We start from the raw sequence: 25,667 nt of genomic DNA on the forward strand, positions 1-25,667 counted from the left end.
CTCCGCCCCCCTCCCTCCCACTCCCAGCCACGCGAAAACGGCTGCCCGAGCACTACCGGCTTCACGGTTTGCCGGGCAGCCCCCAAACCCTGCGCCCCCGGCCGGCGCTTCTCCAGCACAGCTGGAGCCCGGGAGGGGAAGCGCCCAGCCGGGGGCGCAGGGTCTGGAGGCTGCCCGGCAAACCGTGAAGCCGGTAGTGCTCGGGCAGCCGTTTTCGCGTGGCTGGGAGTGGGAGGGAGGGGGGCGGAGTTAGGGCGGGGCTGGGGGTGGGAAGTGGGCGGGGCCAGGACCCTGTGGAGGGTCCTCTTTTTTAATTTGTTAAAGATGGTAACCCTACATCTATTGAACGTTAAAGTTTTATTTTCAAAGTACACAAGTTTATTTTGGGGATATGATACAAAACTTTTTTCCAATGTATATTTTATGCTTTTTGTTGTCTGGTCCCTAGGTTGTCTCTTAGAAAAGGCTTTCAGACATATAATGCATACTTTAAACACATGCTTCCAGCAGCCTTCATTTTCACACCTGTAATTTGGAAAATGTTAATACTTTCTCCTTTGTGAAAGGAAAGATGTGAATGTCAAATATTCTCTAGAGCCTAAGTTGACTTCTCTTTGGCTGATTCTGTCCTTTTTTGATTATCTCCATTTTACAATAGCACAAAGAGACTTGCCCAAGTTCACACACAAAGTGCATAGCAGAGCAGGGAACCTAGTCTGAGTCCCAGGCTAACACCCTAACCATTGGACCATCCTTCCTCTCTGTCTTCTAATCATAATTCCCATACTTTTTGTCACCTTGAGGATGGATTACAATATACATGCTACTTGTGTGGCTACAACTCATTTGGAAAATGCAGCTGCTCATTAAGTGGTATTTCTTGCCAGCAAAACATCACATCTGTGTTCCTTTACTCCCACTGGCTAATGATTAATTTCCAGATTGAGTTTAAGGTATTCTAATAAACCTACAAAGCTCAAAATTATCCTGGTTACCTGAGAGGTTTCCCCCCTCCCTATGTGATAATGTGGGAGTTATGAGCTTCTGAAGTATTAGAGCTAATAGCCCTGTCATATGAATGGGAGGAACCTGGCAGCAGGTATTTCCAGGAAGGAGTCCTAAATCTTGGCAGTTCACTTCCCCCACACCCTATGGTGTGCCAGAACTTGGATTTGGTAACCTTCAGGGAACTCCAAAAGACTCGGCTGTTTTTTCATGGCTCCTCCTCAGTCTGCATCCCACCACTTAATTTGTACTTCCTCATCCAGACTGCAGGACAGATATGCAGCACTCCATGTTTACTGCTTCCCACAACATATTTTGAAATCCAAAGGAATTAGGAAAAGGGAAAAATTGTGAAAAATCTCAAAAGCCAATAGAATAAAGGAAACAAAATTAGAGAATTTAGTCCCTGATCCTGCCCCATTAAAGTCAACAAGAAATTTACTATTGACTTCAATTATCATAGGATGGAGCCACAGCCCAGAAGAAATATCAAGCAGCACCATGCAGAGAACATCATAATTACCAAATGAATTGTCAAATGTATCAACAACATTCAGAGCAAAAGAAACGGCCCATTCTAGAGAGACTATGAAGAGTTACAAAGGGATCTAACAAAACTGGGAAACAAAATGGCAGATGAAATTCAATGTTGATATATGCAAAGTAGTGCACTTTGGAAACCATAATCCCAACTATACATAGAAAATGATGGGATCTAAATTTGCTGCTACCACTCAAGAAAGGGATTTTGGAGTCATTGTGGATAGTTCTCTGAAAACATCTGGCAGTCAGAAATGCTAACAGATTGTTAGGAACCATTTGAAAGGGATAGATAATAAGACAGAAAATATCATATTGCCTCTACATAAATCCATGGTATGCTCACATCTTGAATACTGCATGCAGATCTGGTTGCTCCATCTCAAAAAAGATACATTAGAAATAGAAAAGTTACAAAGAAGGGCAACAAAAAAGATTAGGGGTATGGAATAGCTTCCATATGAGGAAAGATTAAAAAGTGTGGACCGGTTCTTTTCCCCACTACCGAAAATGCACAGGTTCACAGACAGACTCTTGAGCTGAAGAAGTATGTCATTTATTTGTTGCTTCAGTGAGTGATCAGTCCACCGAAACAGGGTTAAATGCAAGTGCACACCCGCATTCAGGTTGTTACAACGTTGTTCGTTATATATCGTTGTTGTGACGCATGGCCAGCGTTAAACATGGTTAAACATCCTGCAGGATGAAGGACTCAAATTCAACCCTTAAAGACACAAAAATACAAACATTATCTCCTCATGTGTATTTACATATACAGTATATGACTAGTGGTCAACAATGTAATCAACAGTCCCTGTCTATGCTATATTTTTTTGTTCCCCAAGGAACTCCCAACATGTCAAAGAGTACATGAGATTGTATAAAAGATCCTTGGGTCCCAAACCTGTTTATCTCAGATCTGCTTGAGGTTTCATGCAGGGGAAGCCTAAGCCACAAGGATTGAGAGCCCAGGTCTGACTGGACCTCCCTGAAATATAAACATTGGACTATAACCTATGGACTATTTCCGAAATAACTCTTTGCAACTACAAAGCTCACCATCTCTGCTATGAATCTGACCCTCAAGAATTGAACTCATGTCTGTGTGTATATTGATCTTTTATCCATTCTCTCTCCTTTTTTAATAAATTTTAGTTTAAGTATCTAGGAATTGGCTGTAGTGTGTATTTGGGTAAGATCTGGAATATTCATTAACTGTGAGGTAATGTGATTGATCCTTTGGGATTGGTAGAAATGTTTCCTTTATATGATGAAATAAGATTTTCAGAAATCTTCATCATATTTGACTTGGGTACCTGGATGGAGGCCTGAGGCTGGGTTACTTCAAGGGAACTGTGTTGTTGGCTTCTGGGCAACCAGTGAGGTAATAAAGAAGCTGTTTTATGCTGGTTTGTTAAATCTAAGTACTGAAAATATCCACCAGTTTTGAGGATTATCTGCCCCATTCTTTGCAGTTCACCCTAATTGAGTGACCTCAACTGGCCCCCACTGGGACCCCAGTCAATTGTATGAATAGTTTTCTGTCTAACACTAAGATTAGTTTGCTAACCTAGAGTTTACCTGATTGGACTGCTGACTAAGCTGTTTACGTGATCAGGTTTCTGACCAAGATGTTCATCTGATTAAATTGCTAAGCCCTGTTGTTCATCTGATTGAACTGCTGACCCAGTTGTTCACCTGATCAGGTTGCTAGCTCAGCTTTTCACCCAGCTGTTCTCCCTCACTGGCAGACAAGCAGGGATCTTTTCACATGTCCCAACACCTAAAATATACATTCTACATATTACATATCCTACAAAAAGACTGGGACTTTTCAGCTTGGAAAAGAGATGACTAAGGAGGGATATGATAGACGTCTATAAAATCTTGACTGGTGTGGAGAAAGTTAATAAGGAAGTGTTATTTACTCCTTCACATAACACTAACTAGGGGCCACTCAATGAAATTAATAGGCAGCAGGTTTAAAACAAACAAAAGGAAGCACATAATGCACAGTCTACCTGTGGATGTTGTTGCCAGAGAATGTTGTGAAGGCCAAAACTATAACAGGCTTCAGAAAAAAACTAAATAAGTTCATGGAGGATAGATCCATCAATGGCTATTAGCCAGGATGGTCAGGGATGTAACCCCATCCTCTAAGTGTCCCTAGCCTCTGTTTGCCAGAAGCTAGGAGTGGACAACAGGGGTTGGATCCCTCAATTATTGCCTGTTCTGTTAATTCCCTCTGAAGCACCTGATATTGGCCTCTGTTGAAAGACAGGAAACTGGGCTAGGTGGACCATTGGTCTGACCCAGTATGGTCATTCTTATGTTCTTAGAGCAACTGCTAAGGGATACAGAACTAACAGTTATTAAATACAGTGAAACTGCACAATTGATCATTTTGAACAGGTAACGTCCTATCCTAAATGACCATTTCAGAGGATTGCAGAGATTTCTAGTACAATTTTCCTTGACCTGTTGTGACGCATGGCCAGAAAAGATTAAACATCCTGCAAAATAAATAACCCTCACAAGACATATGGGGAGATAATGTTTGTGTTTTTACATATATATATATATGTAGGGTCAACGATGTAATCAACAGTCCCTGTCAATGCTGTAATCTGATAATTCAGAGCTCAAAAGATCATCCTAGTATTTAAATGAATTGTAAACACGAGATCTCTCTATATTCATCTCTCTTTGAAATGTATAGCAAATAATCTGTGAATGGTGGAGGAATGAGCAAATTGCCTTCTGTTAATTCTATAGCTAAGTACCGGTGATGGACCTCCTTCAAAGTCATCCTAATTACCTTTTGTTCCCCAAGGAACTCCCAACATGTCAAAGAGGACATGAAATTGTATAAAAGAGCCTTGGGTCCTGATTCTGTCATCTCAGATCTGCATAAGCTTCATCAGGGGAAATTTAAGTCATAAGATTGAGGTCCCAGTTATGCTGGTACGCCCAGAATAGGATATTTAGACATCGGACTATAACCTATGAACTATTTCTGAAATAACTCTTTTCAGCTACATCTCTGGAGAAAGGGGTAAACAGTGAGGTGGCAAAGTTTGCAGATGATACTGAACTGTTCAAGATAGTTAAGACCAAAGCAGACTGTGAAGAACTTCAAAAAGATCTCACAAAACTAAGTGATTGGGCAACAAAATGGAAAATGAAATTTAATGTGGATAAATGTAAAGTAATGCACATTGGGAAAAATAACCCCAACTATACCTACAATATGATGAGGGCTAATTTAGCTACAACTAATCAGGAAAAAGATCTTGGAGTCATCGTGGATAGTTCTCTGAAGACGTCCACGCAGTGTGCAGCATCAGTCAAAAAAGCAAACAGGATGTTAGGAATCATTAAAAAGGGGATAGAGAATAAGATGGAGAATATCTTATTCTCCTTATATAAATCCATGGTACGCCCACATCTTGAATACTGCATACAGATGTGGTCTCCTCATCTCAAAAAAGATATTCTGGCATTAGAAAAGGTTCAGAGATGGTCAACTAAAATAGAACAGGTCCCATATGAGAAGAGATTAAAGAGGCTAAGACTTTTCAGCTTGGAAAAGAGGAGACCAAGGGGGATATGATAGAGGTATATAAAATCATGAGTGATGTGGAGAAAGTGAATAAGGAAAAGTTATTTACTTGTTCCCATAATATAAGAACTAGGGGCCACCAAAAAAAAAAAAAATTAATGGGCAGCAGGTTTAAAACAAATAAAAGGAAGTTCTTCTTCATATAGCACACAGTCAACTTGTGGAACTCCTTGCCTGAGGAGGTTGTGAAGGCTAGGACTATAACAGGGTTTAAAAGAGAACTGGATACATTCATGGAGGTTAAGTCCATTAATGGCTATTAGCCAGGATGGGTACGGAATGGTGTCCCTAGCCTCTGCAGTGCCGTATTATCGTCTAGGCTGGCAAATTTGCAGGGGCGGAAGCTCCCCTCCGCACCCCGTCCCCCTGCTCCAGCTCACCTCCGCCTCCTCTGCAAGCGCGCCGCCGCATCCTGTTTCTCTCCCCTCCCAGTGCTTGCGCCGCGAAACAGCTGTTTCATGGGGCAGGGAGGGAGGGGGGAGGAGGGGGAACGCCGCACGCATGGGAAAGAGGCGGAGGCGGGGATTTGGGGAAGGGATCCACTAGGAGAAGGGAGGGGGCGGAGTTGGGGTGGGGACTTTGGGGAGAGGGTTGGAATGGGGGCGGGAAAAGGGCGGAGTCGGGACAGGGCCAGGGCAGCAATTATTTCCCGGCCTAGGGGTGGCAAAATTATTAATCCACCACTGAGCCTCTGTTTGTCAGAGGGTGGTGATGGACGGCAGGAGAGAGATCATTTGATCATTACCTGTTAGGTTCACTCCCTCTGGGGCACCTGGCATTGGCCACTGTCAGTGGATAGGATATTGGACTGGATGGACCTTTGGTCTGACCTAGTATGGCCGTTCTTATGTTCATCTTATGTTCTCTGCTATTAATCTGAATCTTAAGAATTGAACTCATGTCTGTATGTATATTGATCTTTTAACCATACGCTCTCTCTTTTGTTTTTTTAATAAATTTTAGTTTAGTTAATAAGAATTGGTTGTAGCTGTATTTGGGTAAGATCTGGAATATCCAATAACCTGGGAGGCAATGTGTCCGATCCTTTGGGATTGGTAGAACCTTTTCTTTTATATGATGAAATAAGATTTTCAGAAATCATCATATTTGACTTAGATACCCAGCTGGAGGCCTGAGGCTGGATCACTTTAAGGGAACTGTGTTGTTTATTATCTTACTAGTTACTTAGAAGTCCAAAGAAGCTGTTTTATGCTGGCTTGGTAAACCTAAGTATTGGAATATCCACCAGCTTTTTGGGGATTGTCTGCCCCATTCTTTGCAGTTCACCCTAATTGAGTGACCACAGCTGGCCCCCACTGAAACCCCAGTTAAACCTGTGTCTAAAAGACGCTGCAATTTAAAGTCAGCAGTGCTACACTGGTGTAAATCATTAGAGAATCAGGCCCAATTTATTCCCAAGTTTTAAAGGAAATGAGCAAAGAAACTGACAAATCTTAAAACATATTTAATATTCACTAGAGTCAAGAGAAATTAAGCATGGCAAACACAACCCACATGCAAGAGACAAACAAAAAATATTTATTATTAAATCAGGAAACTAGAGCCTAGGGAGTGGAGCATCACTTATGGAGAAAATACCCATCTTAAGGAATGTGATGGGTGAATACCTGGGAAAGCACTGTCTGATAAAGGATAGCCAGCATGGTTTCTGGCAGAGGAGGTTATGCTTTACTAAACTGTTGGAGTCCTTTGAAGATATTACTGCCATGATAGATTAGAGGAATTCAGTGGATTTAGTATACCTTGATTTGACAAGGCTGTGCCTTCAGAAATTAATGTCCATAGCAAAGAGCTATGGCATAAGGGGTAAATTAGAGTGTTAGTGAGAATACTGCCTGCACAGCTGGAGACAAAGTTAGCCATAGGTTCAATTTTTCAAGTTGGAAAGAAGTTTCCAGGGGAATGATTAAGTCATAGATCTGACTTCTGAGGTACTCATACTACTCTGGATGCAAATTGTTGGGCTGAAGATATTGAAAACAAAATTTCTAATTTGCAAATGAAGCTAAAATCAGAGGAACAATTTGGAGAGGAATACAAAAGAATTTTTTTTTTAATACAACCAGATTTCAAGGAATTTGCATAGCTAAGGTGAGTTGAGCCAGTAAGTGATGAGCAGAGTTTATTCTATACAAATGGAAAGTTACTGTGGATGCAATGCACCAAGCTAGATAATGTATTATAGATACTAGCTAGGAGTATCTAGGAATAGCAAGTAGAAATACCACACAGAGTAATGATAGGAGAACTTTTAAAGAGTCACAGGATTATTTTAAAGTTCATTTGCTTATTTGATCTTTTGACCCAACAGGTCTGGATTGTTCCCCACAGCAAAAAATTCTCCCCCCTTAATAGGTCCTATCTCTGTGCTAATGCTACCTTCTGAAATGGAGATTCCCAGTGGTCTGCTCTCACCAGCGGTGGCTCCAGGCACCAGTGCTCCAAGCTCATGCCTGGGGCGGCAAGCCGCAGGGGGTGGCCTGCCGGTCCCTGCGAGGGTGGCAGTCAGGCAGCCTTCGGCGGCATGCCTGCGGGAGGTCTGCCAGTCCCACGGATTTGGCGGCAATTCGGCAGCTGGTACGCCGAAGCCGCGGGACTGGCGGACCTCCCCCAGGCATGCTGCCGAATCCACGGGACCGGGGACCTCCCGTAGGCATGTCACTGAAGGCAGCCTGCCTGCCGTGCTTGGGGCGGCAAAAAAGCTAGAGCCGCCCCTGGCTCCCACTAATGGCTGCCGATCTCGATGGGGCATCTCATCCTCATTCTGGGTGTTGGATGGAGGGAGGTTTCCTTACAAGCAGGGGCCTAAAGTCCTTCTTCCCCCAGGGGGCTTCAGACAAATGACAGACTCTGCTGCACACCTCTGACATGTTATTCAACTCTAACATGCTTTGCTGTGTGCTCCAGAACACAAAATAATTAGCATTAGTCAGTACCCTGGATCCCACAACAGCTCTGACAGAAAAAATTAGATTTCTGGAAGATGAAGAAGCTGGGGTAACCCAATTAACAAAGAGCAGTGAGAGGGAGGAATTGGGGTGCTGTAGCAAATGGAGGAAGACCCTTAACTGATTTTTTTCTAAATATTAGAAAAGATTAGGTCCATGGGGTGGGCAAGTGTTCCAGTTTATTCTTATTTTAACCAAACCAACTGAAAACAAAATGTTACAAACAGCACAAGTTACCATGGAGATTGCTTGAAGCAGAGACAGCTACTGTGGTGAATTTGTTTCTGGACAAGGATAGGATTTAGGAGTGGGCTGAAAAATAGGAAAGTGAGAATCAGATTAGTCCAAAGAGAGTTAGGCACAGTGGTGTGGAAAGCTTGTTTTCTTCCTCTTCCTAGAACTGGTTTATGTCCTTTATAGCTCTCCTTTTATCTCTGCCACTTCAGACAGTGATGCATTGGTCACAGTTTAATAAAATTGCAATTACAAAACTTGCCCCCCCCCCCTTTATTCCACCACGATCCCTGTGTACTAGGGTTTTGTGCACTCTAGAGAGAAAAGTGAGGGTCTATGGCATTTATTCACTTATGTTCCCAAACAATAACGCCTTTCCACAGCCATAAGGGAGGAGAAATCACCACTCAGCAAACAAATTTACAAGAAATGATCTTTGCTGGGAATGTTTTTGTTCTGCTTTGGTAATATATAACTGGGGTGTTGATGAAACAAGCACAGTGTTCTCCTTGTGTAGTTTGAATGGGGCGGGCAGGAGCGCCGGCAGCCTTTTTGGTGCCCTCGGTGGCAGAAGGTCCCGCCCCCAAAATGGCATCCCCGACAGAGGCGGCGGAAGGTCCCGCCCCTGAAATGCCGGATGTTTGGCCGCCGCGGTCGCTGCCCCCCAAATGTCAGTGCCCTAGGCGACCGCCTAGGTTGCTTAATGGGTTGTGCCGGCCCTGGAGGCGGGGTGGGGGTAAAGGCATTTTAGGTGTTTCCTTCTCCCTCTCTAATAATTTTTTTTAAATATCTGCCATTTGCTAATCCATCATTCCATCTGATCATCTAATCCATTCCAAAAACAAAACATTTTTCTCCAGGAGTAGCTTTGTTAGCCTTAAGGATGAATCCACTCCGATAAGGATTATTTAGTAGTATTGAAAGATGAGAAGACTCCATGAATGATAGGGAAATTGCCCCAATAATTTGGTGGCAGCATTTTCACAGTGAACTGAACAGCAGCAGAGCTCATACCTGTTTCCAACTTTGAGTAGTTAGCTACAGGCTGGGGACCGACAGGCTAAGCAGCAGTTCTGCAGAAAAGGACATGGGGATTACAGTGGACAAGAACCTGGATATGAGTCAATATGTGTGCCCTTGTTGCCAAGAAGGCTAACAGCATATTGGGCTGCATTAGTAGGAGCATTGCCAGCAGATCGAAGAAAGTGATTATTCCCCTCTATTCGGCACTGGTGAGGCCACATCTGTGTCCAGTTTTGGGCCCCACACTACAGAAAGGATGTAGACAAATTGGAGAGAGTCCAGCGGAGGGCAACAAAAATGATTAGGCTGGGACACATGACTTACGAAGAGAGGCTGAGGGAACTGGGCTTATTTAGTCTTCAGAAAAAAAGAGTGAGGGGGGATTTGATAGCAGCCTTCAACTACCTGAAAGGGGGCGGGGATCCAAAGATGATGGAGCTCGGCTGTTCTCAGTGGTGGCAGATGACAGAACAAGAAGCAATGGTCTCAAGTTGCAGTGGGGGAGGTCTAGGTTGCATATTAGGAAACACTATTTCACTAGGAGGGTGGTGAAGCACTGGAATGGGTTACCTAGGAAGGTGGTGGAATCTCCATCTTTAGAGGTTTTTAAGGCCTGGCTTGACAAAGCCCTGGCTGGGATGATTTAGTTGGGGTTGGTCCTGCTTTGAGCAGGGGGTTGTATTAGATGACCTCTTGAGGTCTCTTCCAACTCTAATATTCTATGATTCTCTCATACAGTGCTAAAAAACCAAAGCACATTTCAGTGCATGAATACACAATAGATTTTAAAATCTGTGCAGGATCTTTCTACTTGTTGTGCTTAATTTCAAAATCAGTGCAATCATTAGAGAGAAATGGTTTGCTCTTTCAACATGGAATTCCATTTTCCCAGCAAAAGGGAGAGGAAATTTTCTCTCTCTAGCGGAACATACCCCAATACTCTACCTGCCTGAAATTTATGCTCTTTGGTTCCAGTTCTCAACTGTAAATTGCTCGTGTACACATCTGTCTGACATGAACCATACATACTCTTCTTCAAGATTTTAAAAGCCCTTTAGTCAACAGTAGTGATACTTGTCCCCAGTACACTCGGAAATAGCCTTGATAGCCTCCTTCTTTTTTAGTCCATGTCTCTCACAGCTAACTACAATTAATGGTAACAGGTGGTTGTGTTGTCAAAAGTATATATACTTCTCTTCTCTAGCCTCTCTGCTTTCTGAGGTACTGTGGGGGTGGGGAAGATGACAGATGGCTTCCGCAAACTAATCACAGATAACATGATATTTTGGTGTAGTACATGCATTTTCAGGCAAATAATGAACTAGTTTCATTTAATATCCTCCCTTGTGAAAAGCTGGCTACCTTAATGGAATGTGGCATGCTCTAAAGAAATGCACATTACATCCTAAATTATATTAAAATGTGATTAATCATAGCACCATGCAATAAATAAGATAACAGTTATTGTTGGTAGAGATTTTTGATGTCTGAATTTATTTCATGAAAATCTTTTGTTAGTTTGACAGAGAGAGAGAGACCAAAAAAAAAAAAAAAAAAAAAATCAACCCTCAAGCCAAATTTTGCATTTTTTGACCTGAGTTCATTATAGATTTAAGATATGATTAAACAGTATATATCTGTGTACCTCTGAGCCACACTGACCACAGAAAGCCACCGATGCAGGTTCTGTGGCATGCTGATCTATCCAGGAGCATATTCTTCCACTGCAATGGGACTCTGGCTAATTAATAGTCTTAATAATTTTTATAAGTGGTTTAAAGAAATCTATCATGGGTATTTCTAAGTGCTGGTATTGCTGGAATTATTAAGAATTGAGGCCTGGTCCCAATAATATTTGTCGTTGTCTTCCATGGGAACAAGATTTGGCCATTAAAGACGACATTCTTTTTAAAAGTGGATGCTGTTTATTTTGAAAGGTGCCTTCAAATTTGACCTTATAAATCTTGCATACAATTTTTAGCACCTTTACAAAACCCGCAGTTTTAAAGTTTTATTAAAGATCTGATGGTAGTTAATTATTTTTTATTCCTGTTTGTGTGTCAAAAATATGTTCAATCAAAAAAATCATGATTAAACTCACGGTATCTAAGATTTAAATAAGGAAGTCTGAAGATTAGAAATGAGATGACGGAAATAGTTAAAGAGGCAAATTAATAAAGTAAAACAATACAATTTTAATTTGATAGCTCCTGCCTTTAATGCCTGGCTGGTTGTATGAAGAGAGAGGTGAAAACAGGAGGAATTGAGGATAGAGAGATGGGCAGAAACAGGGAAAGAGGTAGGGGATGAGGACTGAGAGAAAAACAAAAGGCATGAACAAAGGAGGAAAGAGATCAAAGCCCTAATCCTGCAATTTACAATACAAAGGGTGGTCCACTGTGCCTGAGTGGAGCTCCATTAAAGTCAATGAAGTACTGCATAGGGGTCCACACATGCTGTAAATTGTAGGATTTGGCCTAAACATACATGGATAAGGCATTAATTCCATCAGCCTGTGGCTCTATTAAATCTGACTGGTCATTTTGAAGGTATTACTTGTGCTTCTAGGCAGCAGTTTAACAGTAACTTGCCTGTAGGCAAGTTGCTCCTGTTTTCTATAAATCCCCACAATTTATTTTATGAAAACACTTCTATTATTGTTCCTGCATATCTCATTTGCTGCATTATCCCACCAAAGGAAATTGTGTGCATTGTGTTACTCAAGTGAGTGGATTTAAGCTGCTTAGCCATATAAATTACAACAGTGTTCACATGTACCAACTTCTTATTTGACATTAGAACATGGCCCTTGGAGCTCTCTTTACAAATAGCTAACATCCTGCTGTAAATCTGTTTTCATGCAAGATACATGAATAATAAAAAATAAAAACTCTGGCTTATCCCTATATAACTTGTGGCTATTTTCCAACACAGGTTTATCAATATGCAACCAGCACTTGTTCGATATGAGGTGGAGAAGGCGAGATGAAAAATGGCACAGAATGAAGAATTATGAAATTATGGGCATGGCACAGCTAAGCAAAGAAGAGCAATTAATGAAGGGAGAAAAACGGAACATTGTCTAAGTCAGGTAAGCAATTTAGACCATTACCTAACAATGTGTAAGGTGACTGAAGCTTATTCGGATTATGCAAGGATTACAGGTGCGTGCATGCACACACAGACAAATGCTGGGACTTCCTTCCTGAGCAATATTTTCTCTGCATTAAGTACAAACATACTTTCTTCTGATATTAAACATGCATTTGACTTGCTTTGAAGCATGAATAACCCCAACTCCAGCACCTAGGTGCACTATGGTATCACGTGAGTGGTGCCTAGAAGCATAAACAACACTTGAGAGTGACCATTCAGCCAACATTCCTAAGTTACATCTATTATTACATTATTATTGTTACATTGAGAAAGCAGAACTCATATGGATATGCAACTATTGTATTAATGCAAACATACGGCACTTTGTGCCATTTATTAAAATTACCACACACTGAGCTATTTCTGCATCTTATTTACTTTGCATACTGTGAATTTCAGCAAAATACCTATCCTTTATTTAGATATAAGAAAAGATTAACAGTATTGACATGGATGTCTCTAGTGAGAAAAGTAGCATACTGTATAGAGCAGGGGTCTCAAACTCAAATGACCACAAGGGCCACATGAGGGCTAGTTCATTGGCCCGAGGGCCGCATCACTGACACACACCCCCCTTGCTGCCCCTGGCCCTGTCCCCACTCCACCCCTTCCATGAGGCCCCACCCCTGCCCTGCCTCTTCCCACGCCTTCCCGCCCCTTTCCACTCCCTTCCCCGAAGTCTCCACCCCAACTCCGCCCCCTCCCTGCCCCCAGAGGGTGCATGAGGGGTGTGGTGGGGGCTCAGGGCAGGGAGTTGAGGTGCAGCAGGGGGTTGGGGTGCAGGCAGGGGGCTCGGGGTGCAGAAGGGGTGTGGGATGCAGCAGGGGGCTCAGGGCAGGGGGTTGGGGTACAGGCAGGAGGCTCAGGGCAGGGAGTTGGGGTGCAGAAAGGGTGTGGGATGCAGCAGGGGGCTCAGGGCAGGGAGTTGGGGGGCGGGGTGCAGGAGGGCTTCGGGATCCGGGTTGGCAGCAGCGCACACCGGGGCCAGGGCAGGCTGCCAGCCCCGGCCCCGGCCCTGCCCCTCTCCGCTCTGGGAAGTAGCTGGAACCATGTCCCTGCGGCCCCTGGGGGAGGGGGATGCAGGGCTCTGCACGCTTCTTGCTGCTCCTCCAGGTACCTCCCCCGAAACTCCCCATTGGCCATGGTTCCCCGTTCCCACACAATGGGAGCTGCGGGGGGGGGGGGGGGGCCGGCCGGGGGGGCCGCCCCCTGTTTTTTTGCCCCCCCAAGCAGAAAAAAAAAAGCGCAGCCCCCCGCGCCCCCCCAGCCGAGCGCCGCCTCCCGAGCCCCCCAGCCGAGCACTGCGCCGCCCCCCCGCCGAGCGCCGCCAGAACCCCCCCAAGAGCGCCGCCTCCCCCTGCGCCGAGCGCCGCCGGAACCCCCCCCCGAGCGCCGCACCACCGGAGCCCGCCCCTGCCCCCTGCCGAGCGCCGCTGGAACCCCCCTCCAGTGCTGCGCCCGCGCCGGCCCCCCGCCAAGCACCGCATGCCGGAGCCTGCCCCCTGTGCCGAGCGCCGAGCCCCACGCTGCCCCCCACGCCGAGTGACCCGCAGCGCCGCCGGAGCCCGCCCCCTGCCCCCGCCCCCCGCCGACCGCCGTGCCGCCGGAGTGTTCTCCCCCCCCCCGTCGAATGCCGCGCCGTGCTCCCCCCGCCGCTCCTTACCAGGTGCCGCCCCAAGCATGTGCTTGGGTGCCTGGAGCCGGCCTTGCATGCCTGGAAGCCAGGGCAATACAAGAACAGAGCCGTCTGCTTCTCCTCTCCCACCCCCCAGCCACAGGGACGTGATGCCAGCCGGTGCGAGGCTCGAGGGGGGCAATTCTGTGGGTGTAGTTTGCCCATCCCTGGCCTGGAGGTAGGCGGGGGGGGGCAGGCGGGCGCAGGCCACAGGAAATAGCCCCGCAGGCTGCGTGTTTGAGACCCCTGGTATAGAGTCAGAGCTATGTGAGGAGATGCAGTGTTCATCAGTTACAAACTTGAGACTGTCATATTGTAAAATACCACATGATAGAAGATGCTGCATGGAGTTGAAGCGGATTCCATTTGCCATATGGCACATTATTATTTTGTATTTCCTTGGAGAGTGCACTAAAGACTAAAGGAGAACTGAACACTTTCAAGGTGTAGAGAATAATAATCAGAAGGTGCATAGTTCTTGATTATAGCAATAAAATCTGTAATGGGGGCAGACTGACAGGGGAAACTGAATATTAGAGACTGGATGCATGCTGTAGCACTCTCCAACTAGTGAACAGACAATATAATTAGAGTTGGGCAATTTTTTTTTCAGTGAATAGTTTATTCACAAAAAAATGCAGTTTTGGATTGACATGAACTATTTGCAAATTTGGGTGGCATTTGGAGAATGGTTTTTGCTCCAAAAAAGGGGAGGGAGATTCCAAAGAAAATATAAACATTTTGTTTTGACATTTTTTAAATGAAACTTTCAACATTTTGATTCAAAGCAGCATTTTATTTAGAAATTTAACTAGATTTAACTAAAAATGGGGGAGACATAAAAACATCCCAAAATGACACAAAATGTTTTGTATTGTTGGATCTAAAACAAACAAAAAAAATCATTTCAGTGAGAAACTGAAAAATTGTCATTTTGGATCAACCTGACATTAACTTTGGGGGAGATTTTTTGGTTCATCCACTGAACTAAAAAAAATCAATTATCTGCCTATCTCTAAATATAGTTCAGTTCTATCAGGAACATTTAAAAAGGAAGAAATTGGCAACTATCTTATATAAAAGTCCCATGGACAATCCAAAAGAAATCAAAGTCAGGAAATGCCATGCATAATTCTATATACGATGTCATAATGCAGTTGTCCATCAGATTTTCTGTGGCAATATACAGAAAACGTTAATCCAATAATCTCTGAAGATGAGACTCCAGATGCACAGCTACAACAAAATCATCTAAAGAATGGGTAGAACTAATCATGAAAAAATAATTTACTGAAAAGTCTTAAAGAAAAGGATTCTAAATTAATCATGGCATTTTGAAATCAGGGCAAATGAGCAGTTTTCGGGGCACAAAAACCACCCTCCTTTACAAAATGGCAGATTAATTCACTAGAAAATATTACATATTTAATCAAATATGTAGGGATGGGATGGCCGCCACTTCCCATAGCTCCCATTGGCCAGGAATGGTGAACCGCAGCCACTGAGAGCTGCCGGGGGCCGTGCCTGTGGATGGTCAATGTCTGCAAAATCTCTCACGGCCTGCAATCAGCTTACCCTGATGGGCCTCATGCAGCCCACGGGCCGCAGGTTGCCCACCATTGCTCCAGAGCTTAAAATACAGAGGATCCAGCAGCACTTGTCTGTGATATTATGTGCTACCACTACCTAAGTTACACATCTGTTACCCAGGCCTAAGCAACCTAATATCTGTAACCTTTAAAAGAAAATTACTCTCCCACTTGCACCTTCATTTTCCACTCACCTAGAGTACAGCTGGGCAGCTCTGTGGTAAGTTCTGACATGTCGAAGTTTCCTTTCATCCCCAATCACATTAAAAAGTTGAAATTTACCACAAAACAAAAATTCTAAAATATTTTGTTTTGGAAACATTGAAAAACCTTATCAACATGTTTCATTCTGATAAGCTAGAAATATTTTGTTTCAATTTTGTTTTGACTTTTAAGTTACATTATATTATAAATTATAAGTTGAAATGATAAAAGTTACAATGAAATGTTTCAAAAACTTATTGAAATAAAATGTTTTGACCTTATTGAAATGAGAATCCTGTTGATAATTTCCCATCAAAAAATTCAGTGAAGTCAATACATTCCCGCAAAACATTTTCAATGGAATCAGCATTTTCCCAATAGAAAACTGTTGTCAGAAACTTTTTTTTTTTTTTTTAATATTATTAAATCAGCTCTACCCTGGAGTGTATCTTTGCTAGCTTCGCCTTTTCCCACAACACAGCACCAGCACAGTGTTTAGGAATATTGAACACATCTGCTATATCCAGGGCAACTGGAACATTGCCAGATCCTCACCAACTGTCACCTTAACTCAGACCCCAGGGGAGGCCTAAATACCCAAAGCAGCAAAAACACTGTGTAATTGGCCAGATCCACCCCATTCTGTCAAACTTGGATCTGGCCACAGTAAGCCACTCACATATGATCTCCAGGTTTGATTTTTTTTCAATTCACGATATCTGGGAATGAATAAGCTGAAATAGACTGTATTAGTCTTTGTGCTTAGCAAAACAGATTGCTGTGAGCACATTAGCTCACCCCACTGCTCCCCACTGAATCAAGATCTCTGTCCCATAGTCAAAGGCTCCCATAGGATTGACCCTAGGTATCCAAGAGATTCTTTCCCATTGGAACCATGATCTGCCATGACAACTATGTTCCACTGTAACAACAAAACTGTCAATCACTAGGGGGCAGCTCATGAGTGTGGGAAGTGCAACTTTTACAGGCCATAAGAAGCAAAAATGACCATGGACATAGCTGCTTTGGGAACTACACGCAAAACTCATTTTTTTAACTTAGCTTTCACTCAAAATTTCTCCACCTGCACAAACAAAAACAAAACATACCCTCATATACAAACAAAAAACCTAGAAACTAATCAAGCCATTTCTCCTCCAGCCTGAAAAGTATTCAGTATTTTTGAAGGATATTATGAGGATGGGGACCATAAAAGTACGTGGGTTGACCTACGTCCCATTGGCTTCAGTAGGAATTTTACCAGAATAAAGTTTACAGGATTTGGCCCTCAGAATTAAGGGTTCAGTCCTGGAAGATGCTGAGCACTGATTCAGATCTATGCTTAACTTGAAGAATATGAGTATACCATTAAAGTCAATGAGACTGTTGTGATGCTCAGAGTTAAGCATGTGCCTAAGTGTTTTCCTGGATCAGGGCCAGAGTTCTCCGCACCATGCAGATTCGAGCTCTAAATCAATGTGGGTTGCAGCCATATGTCTGAGGGATCCTCAGACTTCTGAAGATAAAAATCTGGACTTATTGATAATGTCACATCAGTCTCTGAGGGCAAATGATTCTATCATGCCTTTTATATTTTAAATTAAAATAATCCTGATTAGACAACACCAGAAAGAACTATCTTCATCCAATGGAACTTTTGTGGTTGCATGTTCACTGTAAGAGTGTTTTGGCCCTAAATACCATAGTACGCCACAATGGCATTTTACTATATAAACAATTTAAGCATTTACTTCTAAAAATGAATGGAGAAGCCATGCTGCTTATAAAATACATTGGTAGTAAGAAAATATCAGAACCGTCATCTGTTCATATATGAGTCGCCAAAGAAGTGTATTTAGAGTCTCGTGGCCAGATGCTCAAGCGGCTATGTGATCGAGGATATATCTATGTTGCAGCTGGGAGCTTGCTTCCCAGCCAAGGTAGACAGACTTGAGTTGGCTCTGCTTGAGCTAGGGCACTATAAATAGCAGTGTGAACTTTGTAGCATGGGCAGCAGCTCAGGCTAGTCACCCGAGCTCAGACTCAGGGGATCAGGTTGGCTTGGACTCAGGCAAGTAGTGCCACAATGTCCACACTACTATTTTTAGAGCGCTAGCTTAAGCAGAGGTAGCAGAAGTCTGACTACCCAGGCTGGGAGGCATGCTCCCTGCTGCAGTGTAGACATACCATTAGGGTCCTTCACATCAATTCAGGTACTGCTGTTGAATTCAATGGGTGCATGATCAGGGCTGCAAGTATTTATTGTAAATTTTACCCAAAGTGTTCAGTACGGTGTGAAGCACGGGGAAGCTTACAATCTCAAGCCCTGATAGTGCAAATACTTATCCATGTGAATAGTCCAGCTGAGTTCACAGTAGGATGAGCTTCAGCCCAAGTACTGCACCTAAAATTTGCATGTATATTTTCATGATTTATCTAAAATAAATGCCCAGCCATAACATTTTCTATATTGTATAAACAACTAATAATTTTCCACAACTTCTCAGTCAGAGTCAATCATACTGATTCTCCACTTAGAGTCATAATCCTCTGTGTTTTGACATCAGAACTGGTTGCTGTAGAATGACTATGATGTCACCAGCAGAGGGTTATTATTTAATGGGGAATCAGCAGCATGAGTGATTCTGTTTTCTTGCAAATGTCTTCAGTAAGAGCAAAAACTCCAAAGAGATGATAAAGAAAAAATACTCTGTAATTATTCCAAGTGTGGCACGCCCATTCAAGCCAGTGAGAGTTTTGAATATGGGTTAATTGATGGACCAGGGTTTAATCTGTACATTTTTGTGACACCATCTGCTTTATAAACCATTTGTGAAATAGTCCAAAATATATCTTTTTTAAAAAAATATGCACTATTAAAACAGAAAATGTTTATTTTAAAGATTCTAGACTTTTTTCTCCATAGAATAGTTATGTTTGACTCCACATCATAATTACTAGTGTTTGGCAGAATTAGTATTTGTTTTACCCTGGTACGTTTAGAACTTACATCCTTGTAGTTTTGAATATTTAAAATTTCCTTTTACTCCGATAAAGTCAGTTACCTTGGCAACAAAATTTTCTGTGCTAAAACATAGGATGAAGGTGCTGTCAGGAATTTTCACTGTGGGTGTTCAAAGTTGGTACTGAAACAAGAACTTTTTAGAAGGAGAAATGAATAATTTAAAAAAAAAAAAAACACCATCACCAAAAACCCTTTACTGGTATGAAATGGAGTTAAACTCAAATTAAGGTTACAAATAATACCAACTGTTGTTCAAATAATTCCCTATGCAACCTAATAATTTTATCATAACCTGGGGACTCTCTTTTTACAACTTGGCACACAGTCCTGATGCAGGTTTAACAGTCCAGAATCACAGAATCAAAAGAAAAATAAATGCAAGAGTCTTTGAACTTCAGCATTGGAAAGGACCATCTCCAAAGACTATTTCTCAACACAGTTGAGGTTACCTTGATGGTCTGATCAATGTGATTTTTTACAAAGCCATTGCCTTTATTGATTATATTAGTTATTTGCAGTTTTTTTTAGAGTTTTATTTACTTAAAATAACTAAAAGAGGTCAAAAGTTTCAGAGTTAAAAATTCAAATATATTTAGTGGAAAAAAGCACACTTGTTATCTATTAGTAGTGGCACTAAATAACCTAGAGGGCTAAGGGTGATGGTGCCCTCATAACAGAATTTTAAACAGCATGGGATCCAAAGCCTTGACCTAATTACATATTATGTTAGCTATTATAAAACCATAACACTACATCCTCATGTCTGCTGAGGTTGGATGAAGATACAATATTTAAAAACAGAGCAAGTTATTACACTTACTGTATAAATAAGAATAGGATTTTTAGCGCATTTGCCTCTTTAGCTTAAACTTTTATTACAAGAGGCTGTAATATTTTTTTAATATAGCTTCATTGAATGGAAAGAATGTGTTTTGGAAGTGCCCAAGACCTAACTAAATACAGTTGTGTCTATTTTAGGGTTTCCTCAGACATGTATTACTCCTTCAACTGTCAGTTCTCATGTGCTTCTTACACAGAGATGCTTCTGTTAGATATTCCAGTGTAGGGTGAGCAGATGTTATTACTGCTCTGGTGATTCATTTTAAGGTATCCTAGCATTGATGGAATATAAAGGGCAGATAAAGCTACCAATGACCAGCAAAGTATATTAAAGAAAATATTTAGGATTTCTCTGACTTTCTGAACTGAGACTATTCTCAGCAGAAGTTGATCCAGCTGTTTTTACACCGTTAAATTTTAGTCAGTGCCACCTATTTATACCATCAACAATTGATCATACTCTCATGGCAAATGGTTGGCTAAGTTTGTGCTCGAAGCTGCCCACCCAACAGGGACTGCGATTGCTACAGGTCAGAACAGAGTGAACATCACCTGGGAGCTAGGGAGCTGCCTTACACTGCTCTCAAGTGACCTTTTCTGGCTAGCACTTTGATGGGGTCTGAAGGAAGTCTATTCAGCTCTCTTGACACAAGCAAGGTGGCTATGACGTGTCACATTTTTTGGAGAAGTATAAATAAAGGACTTCTAGAGAACACCGTTGAAAAAGTGTCATGTCAAATGACACTCTGAGCCCACTTTGCAAACATGGCATCTAAATGTGATGTCTGAATTTTACATTGGGCCAGTCAACTCAATTACTAAGGTACTAAACTGTTTTACATTCTTTTGTACCCATTTGAATGCCAAAATGTGGTGTTTGAAAGGCCTATTTAAAGTTAATTGACTGGCAACTGTTCTTGGAAAAAGGAACAGAATTTAAAAACCATTTACAAGTTCATGCAAACTAAAACATAATTATACAAATGGATGGGGAATAAATTCTTTCTGACTGAATTTTGCTTTAAACAATTTTGCTAGTATTTAGATTCCAGAGCGGTGAATGTGCTATAAGGCCACAATTCAGGAAAGTATCTCTATGCACATGCTTATGCCCTACATGCTAAAAGTTAAGTATATGTTTAGGTGCTGTCCTGGATTGTGGCTGAAATGCACAGATAGGACCTGGACTTTTTTATTTTTAAAGATATTTGTCTGCCATAAGACCAATTATGCTACTAATTATACAGATGGCTTTAGAAATAAATATTCAATATGGTATAAGTCTACATCAAGAAGGAAAAATGGTCAGTTTTTTTTTAAATCAACAGAATCAAGCACTGCATTAATAGTGAAAATAGCACTTTTGTAATTGCTTGATTATCCCACCAAAGGACAATCTGATTTCCATGAAATGAATTAAAACATAAGAGGCATAAATCCCCCCCCCCCTTTTTTTTTTACTGTTTAGAATTTTATTGAATTTTGTTTGACACCACAGATGACAGTAAATATGATTAATTGCCTCTCATAATTGGAGTTTCATTCCAGTGGTTATTGCTTGTCAGTATCAATTAATAGCTCCACAAAAACCTCATTCATTTCACAATATTAAAGAATGATGGCTTGTGGGAATTATGCTAAACTAGCACTTTCAATTAGATTTTGAATGTTATAGTGTACTGAATAATAGTTTATGGTTTTATAATAATAAGTGGTGATGGGTTATTGCTGTATTGTAATCACTCTAATTACATTATACACACACACACATATATATATATATATATGTATGTTTATCTGGAGAATTGTCATTATAGTAGTCATATTTAAAAATAGACAATTGTATGTAATTATTCTTTTAAAACTATAGCATTTTTGGTCTGTAGCATTAGAAAGATTTTGACTGTCACAATTACATAGCTTTTGTCTCCATAGTTAGTGAACAAGTAATGCTAGTCAGCACTCTCCTTTAAAAATTAAAATCTAGAGTTTTGCATATGCTAATATAATGTTAAGGGTAGCATGACTAGAATAAAGTTTGTCCATATTGTGTTTGAAAGACTAAAGACTTTAAGGACTAAAATTTTAAAAATCATGTTCCTACTTTTAGGTACCCAGTTCTGACAGTTTTGGCCTGGAATCCATTTTTTATTCGTCATAGTTTAGGGGGAGGGATAGCTCGGTGGTTTGAGCATTAGCCTGCTAAACCCAGGGTTCTGAGCTCAATCCTTGAGGGGGCTCTTTAGGAATCTGAGGCAAAAAATTGGTCCTGCTAGTGAAGGCAGGGGACTAGACTCGGTGACCTTTCAAGGTCCCTTCCAGTTCTATGAGATAGGTACTCATATCTATGAGATATCTCCATATATATTTTATATTTAAGCTATACCTTATATATTGGTAACCAATATAGACTGTAGGACAATATATTTCTGTGTGCCATATTGCTGCTTACATAACAATATTTAGAAAGTAACATTATTTAGTGGGCAGTATTGCTGTGCAACAGTGCACAAACACACAATTATTGGCTGAGCTTGTGAAGCCAAAACTCAGCTTGATAGCATTTCTGTGTTTCAGTGTAACTTAACTTTGGAACACTACTTTTGATCAATTTCAAAATGTCAGGGAATGTTCTAGGCATTCATGGGCAGAACCCTATGGGTGGGTGTGTGTGTGAGCGAGAGGGAGGAATTGCAAAACTAGAAGGGAAGAAGTGGGGGAGCCTCTGGAATTTGTTTAGCAGAGCCACAGCTGCAAGCACTTCTGCAACTGACTGTAGATCAAACAGAGTTGATGACACCCTCTGATACCTTTCAAAATAACAATATCTCCATCCATTGTCCCAATTTAGTCCTCCCAATAAAAGACATTACCTCACTCACCTTCTCCCTCTAATACCCTGGGACTAAAATAGCTACAACACCACTGCATACATCCTCCCAATAGCATTTAACATGTTGATGGCCTGAATGACTTATCTTCTAGAGAGAAAGAAGATAAATAATAATGGTGGGAAGGGTACATATAGAGCGCATGGCATGAGGGTAAGTGTGGGGAATTGCACCAACCCTCTGAAAGTGTTGGGGGGGTGGGGAGATGCACAACAGGGAGCTTATGGGAGACAATGGAAGGGTGCAAGGAGCCCCTGGTGTGTGCAATGAACTCAGCCTACAGAAGCAACAAAGTTTGTGACCCTCTAGTTTTAATTACTTACAATAATCAAGTTTGAGTAGGCTTCTTGCACTAAAGTAACATGAAGTTCTAAGCTTATTCCTACAGAATTGCATGCTTTTAGGTAGCCCCGCTAAATATAAACATGTGGAGTGTGTGTGGGGGTGAAATTCTGGCCTTTTAGAAGTTAATGGGAATTTTGCTATTGACTTCAATAGGGCCAGGATTTGGCCCATGGATCATCTGACACAATTCAACAATTATTGGTAAAAACAAACAAACAAACAAAAAACGTTGAGAAGTAGCCTTTGAAAATTAACATTTTAACTAATACACATATAGAGTTTACTCCTGGAAGTGCTCCTTGCACAGGGCTCCCATTGACCTCAGTGACATATGATGCATGGAGAGGCGTAGAAATTTTGATTAGAAGATTAATAACCGGCTGATGCAATTGTGTTTATTCAAATATGCTATAATAATTTGCTGATATTTCTTTACTCTGTTTTCTAAGTTTACTTTGTTTTCTTTACTTTGAGCCCATTCATGAAAATTCTTTTAGACCCAAAGTGAAGAAAATTACAGAAATGTGATCTGATGCTGATCTCACTTATTTTCTTCCACTGGCTGAAGTTACACCAGTGTAAAACCAGCCTAAGATCAAAATCATCCCATGGTGCAGTAAATTATTATGGCATATCAGGCTAAATAAAAATTGAACAAGGTAAACAGTCGGGGAAGATTTTAAGGAAATTTTAGATCAAAACTTCATAGTGTATCCTGTTTAAAGTACTTATTTTTTAACCAATCATGCTCATTTAATTCATTATCCAGATGTTTGGATGCTTACAAAGTGTTATCTAAGCCTCTTTGAAAGATTTCAGTCAGATTTTCAGACTAATCTGTTTAGAAATATTTTCTCACTGCATTTTGGTATTATTTCTTTGTTTTACAGAGGCCCAAAGTTAGGATTGGGTCCTCATTGTGATAGGTGCAGTACAAACAGTTTCAGTTCTAGCTGCAGTATGGCATATAAACAAGAGAGAACATTAACCGAAGATTTTCAAGTTTCAAAAAAGCATTTATTTTAACTAAACTGATTTTCCTATCACTTCTTTTTTCATTAAGAATTTTTACTGGGAAATAAAATACCCCATAAGAAACATCATCAGAAGACATGGTCTAATAAATCTATCAATATAAGATAGAAAATACCACTACTGATTAAAGAGAACAAAGTAAACTGTGTGCATGCTAATAATTTTATACAAAAGGGAAATAAAGAGTTCAAAAATCCAATCCAGTTCTCTTATATTCAGATCTAAAACTATTAAACTTTTCATCTTTATATGCTAGGACACAAATTCAGGCATCACAGCTACTGTAGCGTCAATCTGAATCCCTTATTCATACAAATCAGTCACCCTGCCCAGTAACTCTCAGGTCTCTTATAACACCAACAAAAAAAGAATACCAAGATAGGTTTTCCATCTCCAGCAATGTATTAGGGCTAAGGAGCTATCATTTTACTATAGCAAAATTTCTGTGCAATGTTCTTTTGTAAGAGTAAAATGCAGTTTTATTTTGGAGTCTCTGGATGCCTTAAAAACAGGCTCTCTTGGCTCATTTCCCCCAAAACATCTATCTAAAAAAATCCATTAGGGCATTACAGGTCTCCCTCTATGTAAAAAAAGTCATACTGGATCCTCTTAGACCCAAACCGTATTCAGTCTCCCCCCTGCAAAAGGCAGAATCAGACTTTACTCTTGTACAATGAGTCTTTAGTTAAGTTGAACCAGATACAGTGCATGGCTCTTGTGCAGTGAGATAGAACTTCTTCCTCACCCCTTCCTGGCACCTCCTGGCCAGCTTCACATAGGGAGGAATGCAGTGGCTCTGTGGAGTCTCCTTCCTCACTCGTGCTATGGGTGGTGGTATAGCTATCTGGGGAAGGTTCGTAAGAGGGCATCTTATGTCGCCTTAGACCTTTGCATGACTGCACAAACTAGGCCACAGTCTGAACCATAATATCAAATCCAGACATTGTAGTAAAATGATGCTTCATTTGACTTTACATCTCAACCAATGTTCAAAGAATGCACCCTTAGAGCACAGAGAAATGTCAGCTATGTACATTGGGTGAAATCCTCGTTCCACAAAAGTCAATTGGAGTTTTGTCATTAACTTAAATGGGGCCAGGATTTCTCCTCTGGTCTTCAGCTCCTCTTCCCACCAAGAATCCAACCCAACCTTCCAACTACAGATTCCTTTTTGTCCCTTCCTCACAAGAGACCACCTACCTTTTCAGCCTCCTGATACTTCCATATCCCCCTTCCTCAAATACACTAATCTGACACTCCTCTCAATGCTGATCCCATCCCAGCTCCCTTCCCAACAAACACCACCCCTTCCCTGCCCCCACTCTCTACTTCCTGATCCTACAGAAATGTGCTCCCAATTGATCTGCTTCCTGCTACTGCTAGTTCTCAACTTGATGGTCAAGTCAAGAACTGCAAGCAAGGAGGCTGTCACCTGAAGAGCATATGCTTGAGGACTAGTAAGGATTTCTGGCAGTGGGCTAGTAGATCAGTACTCCCACTATTCAAGGGTCATG

At 41.5% G+C, this 25,667-nt stretch overlaps 1 protein-coding gene across 2 annotated transcripts in view; it reads left to right on the plus strand.

Moving 5' to 3' along the window:
• The window catches only part of B3GALT1 (beta-1,3-galactosyltransferase 1), a 351,099-nt gene that overhangs the window by 154,021 nt on the left and 171,411 nt on the right, over positions 1-25,667 (plus strand). For both annotated transcript variants that reach the window (XM_034785491.1, XM_034785492.1), the window contains exon 2: positions 12,328-12,484. The gene's annotated coding sequence lies outside the window, so the exon portion shown is untranslated. The remainder of the gene's footprint in view (positions 1-12,327; positions 12,485-25,667) is intronic.

This window comes from Trachemys scripta, chromosome 11 (assembly GCF_013100865.1).
Source record: "Trachemys scripta elegans isolate TJP31775 chromosome 11, CAS_Tse_1.0, whole genome shotgun sequence".
Taxonomy (NCBI): domain Eukaryota; kingdom Metazoa; phylum Chordata; order Testudines; family Emydidae; genus Trachemys; species Trachemys scripta.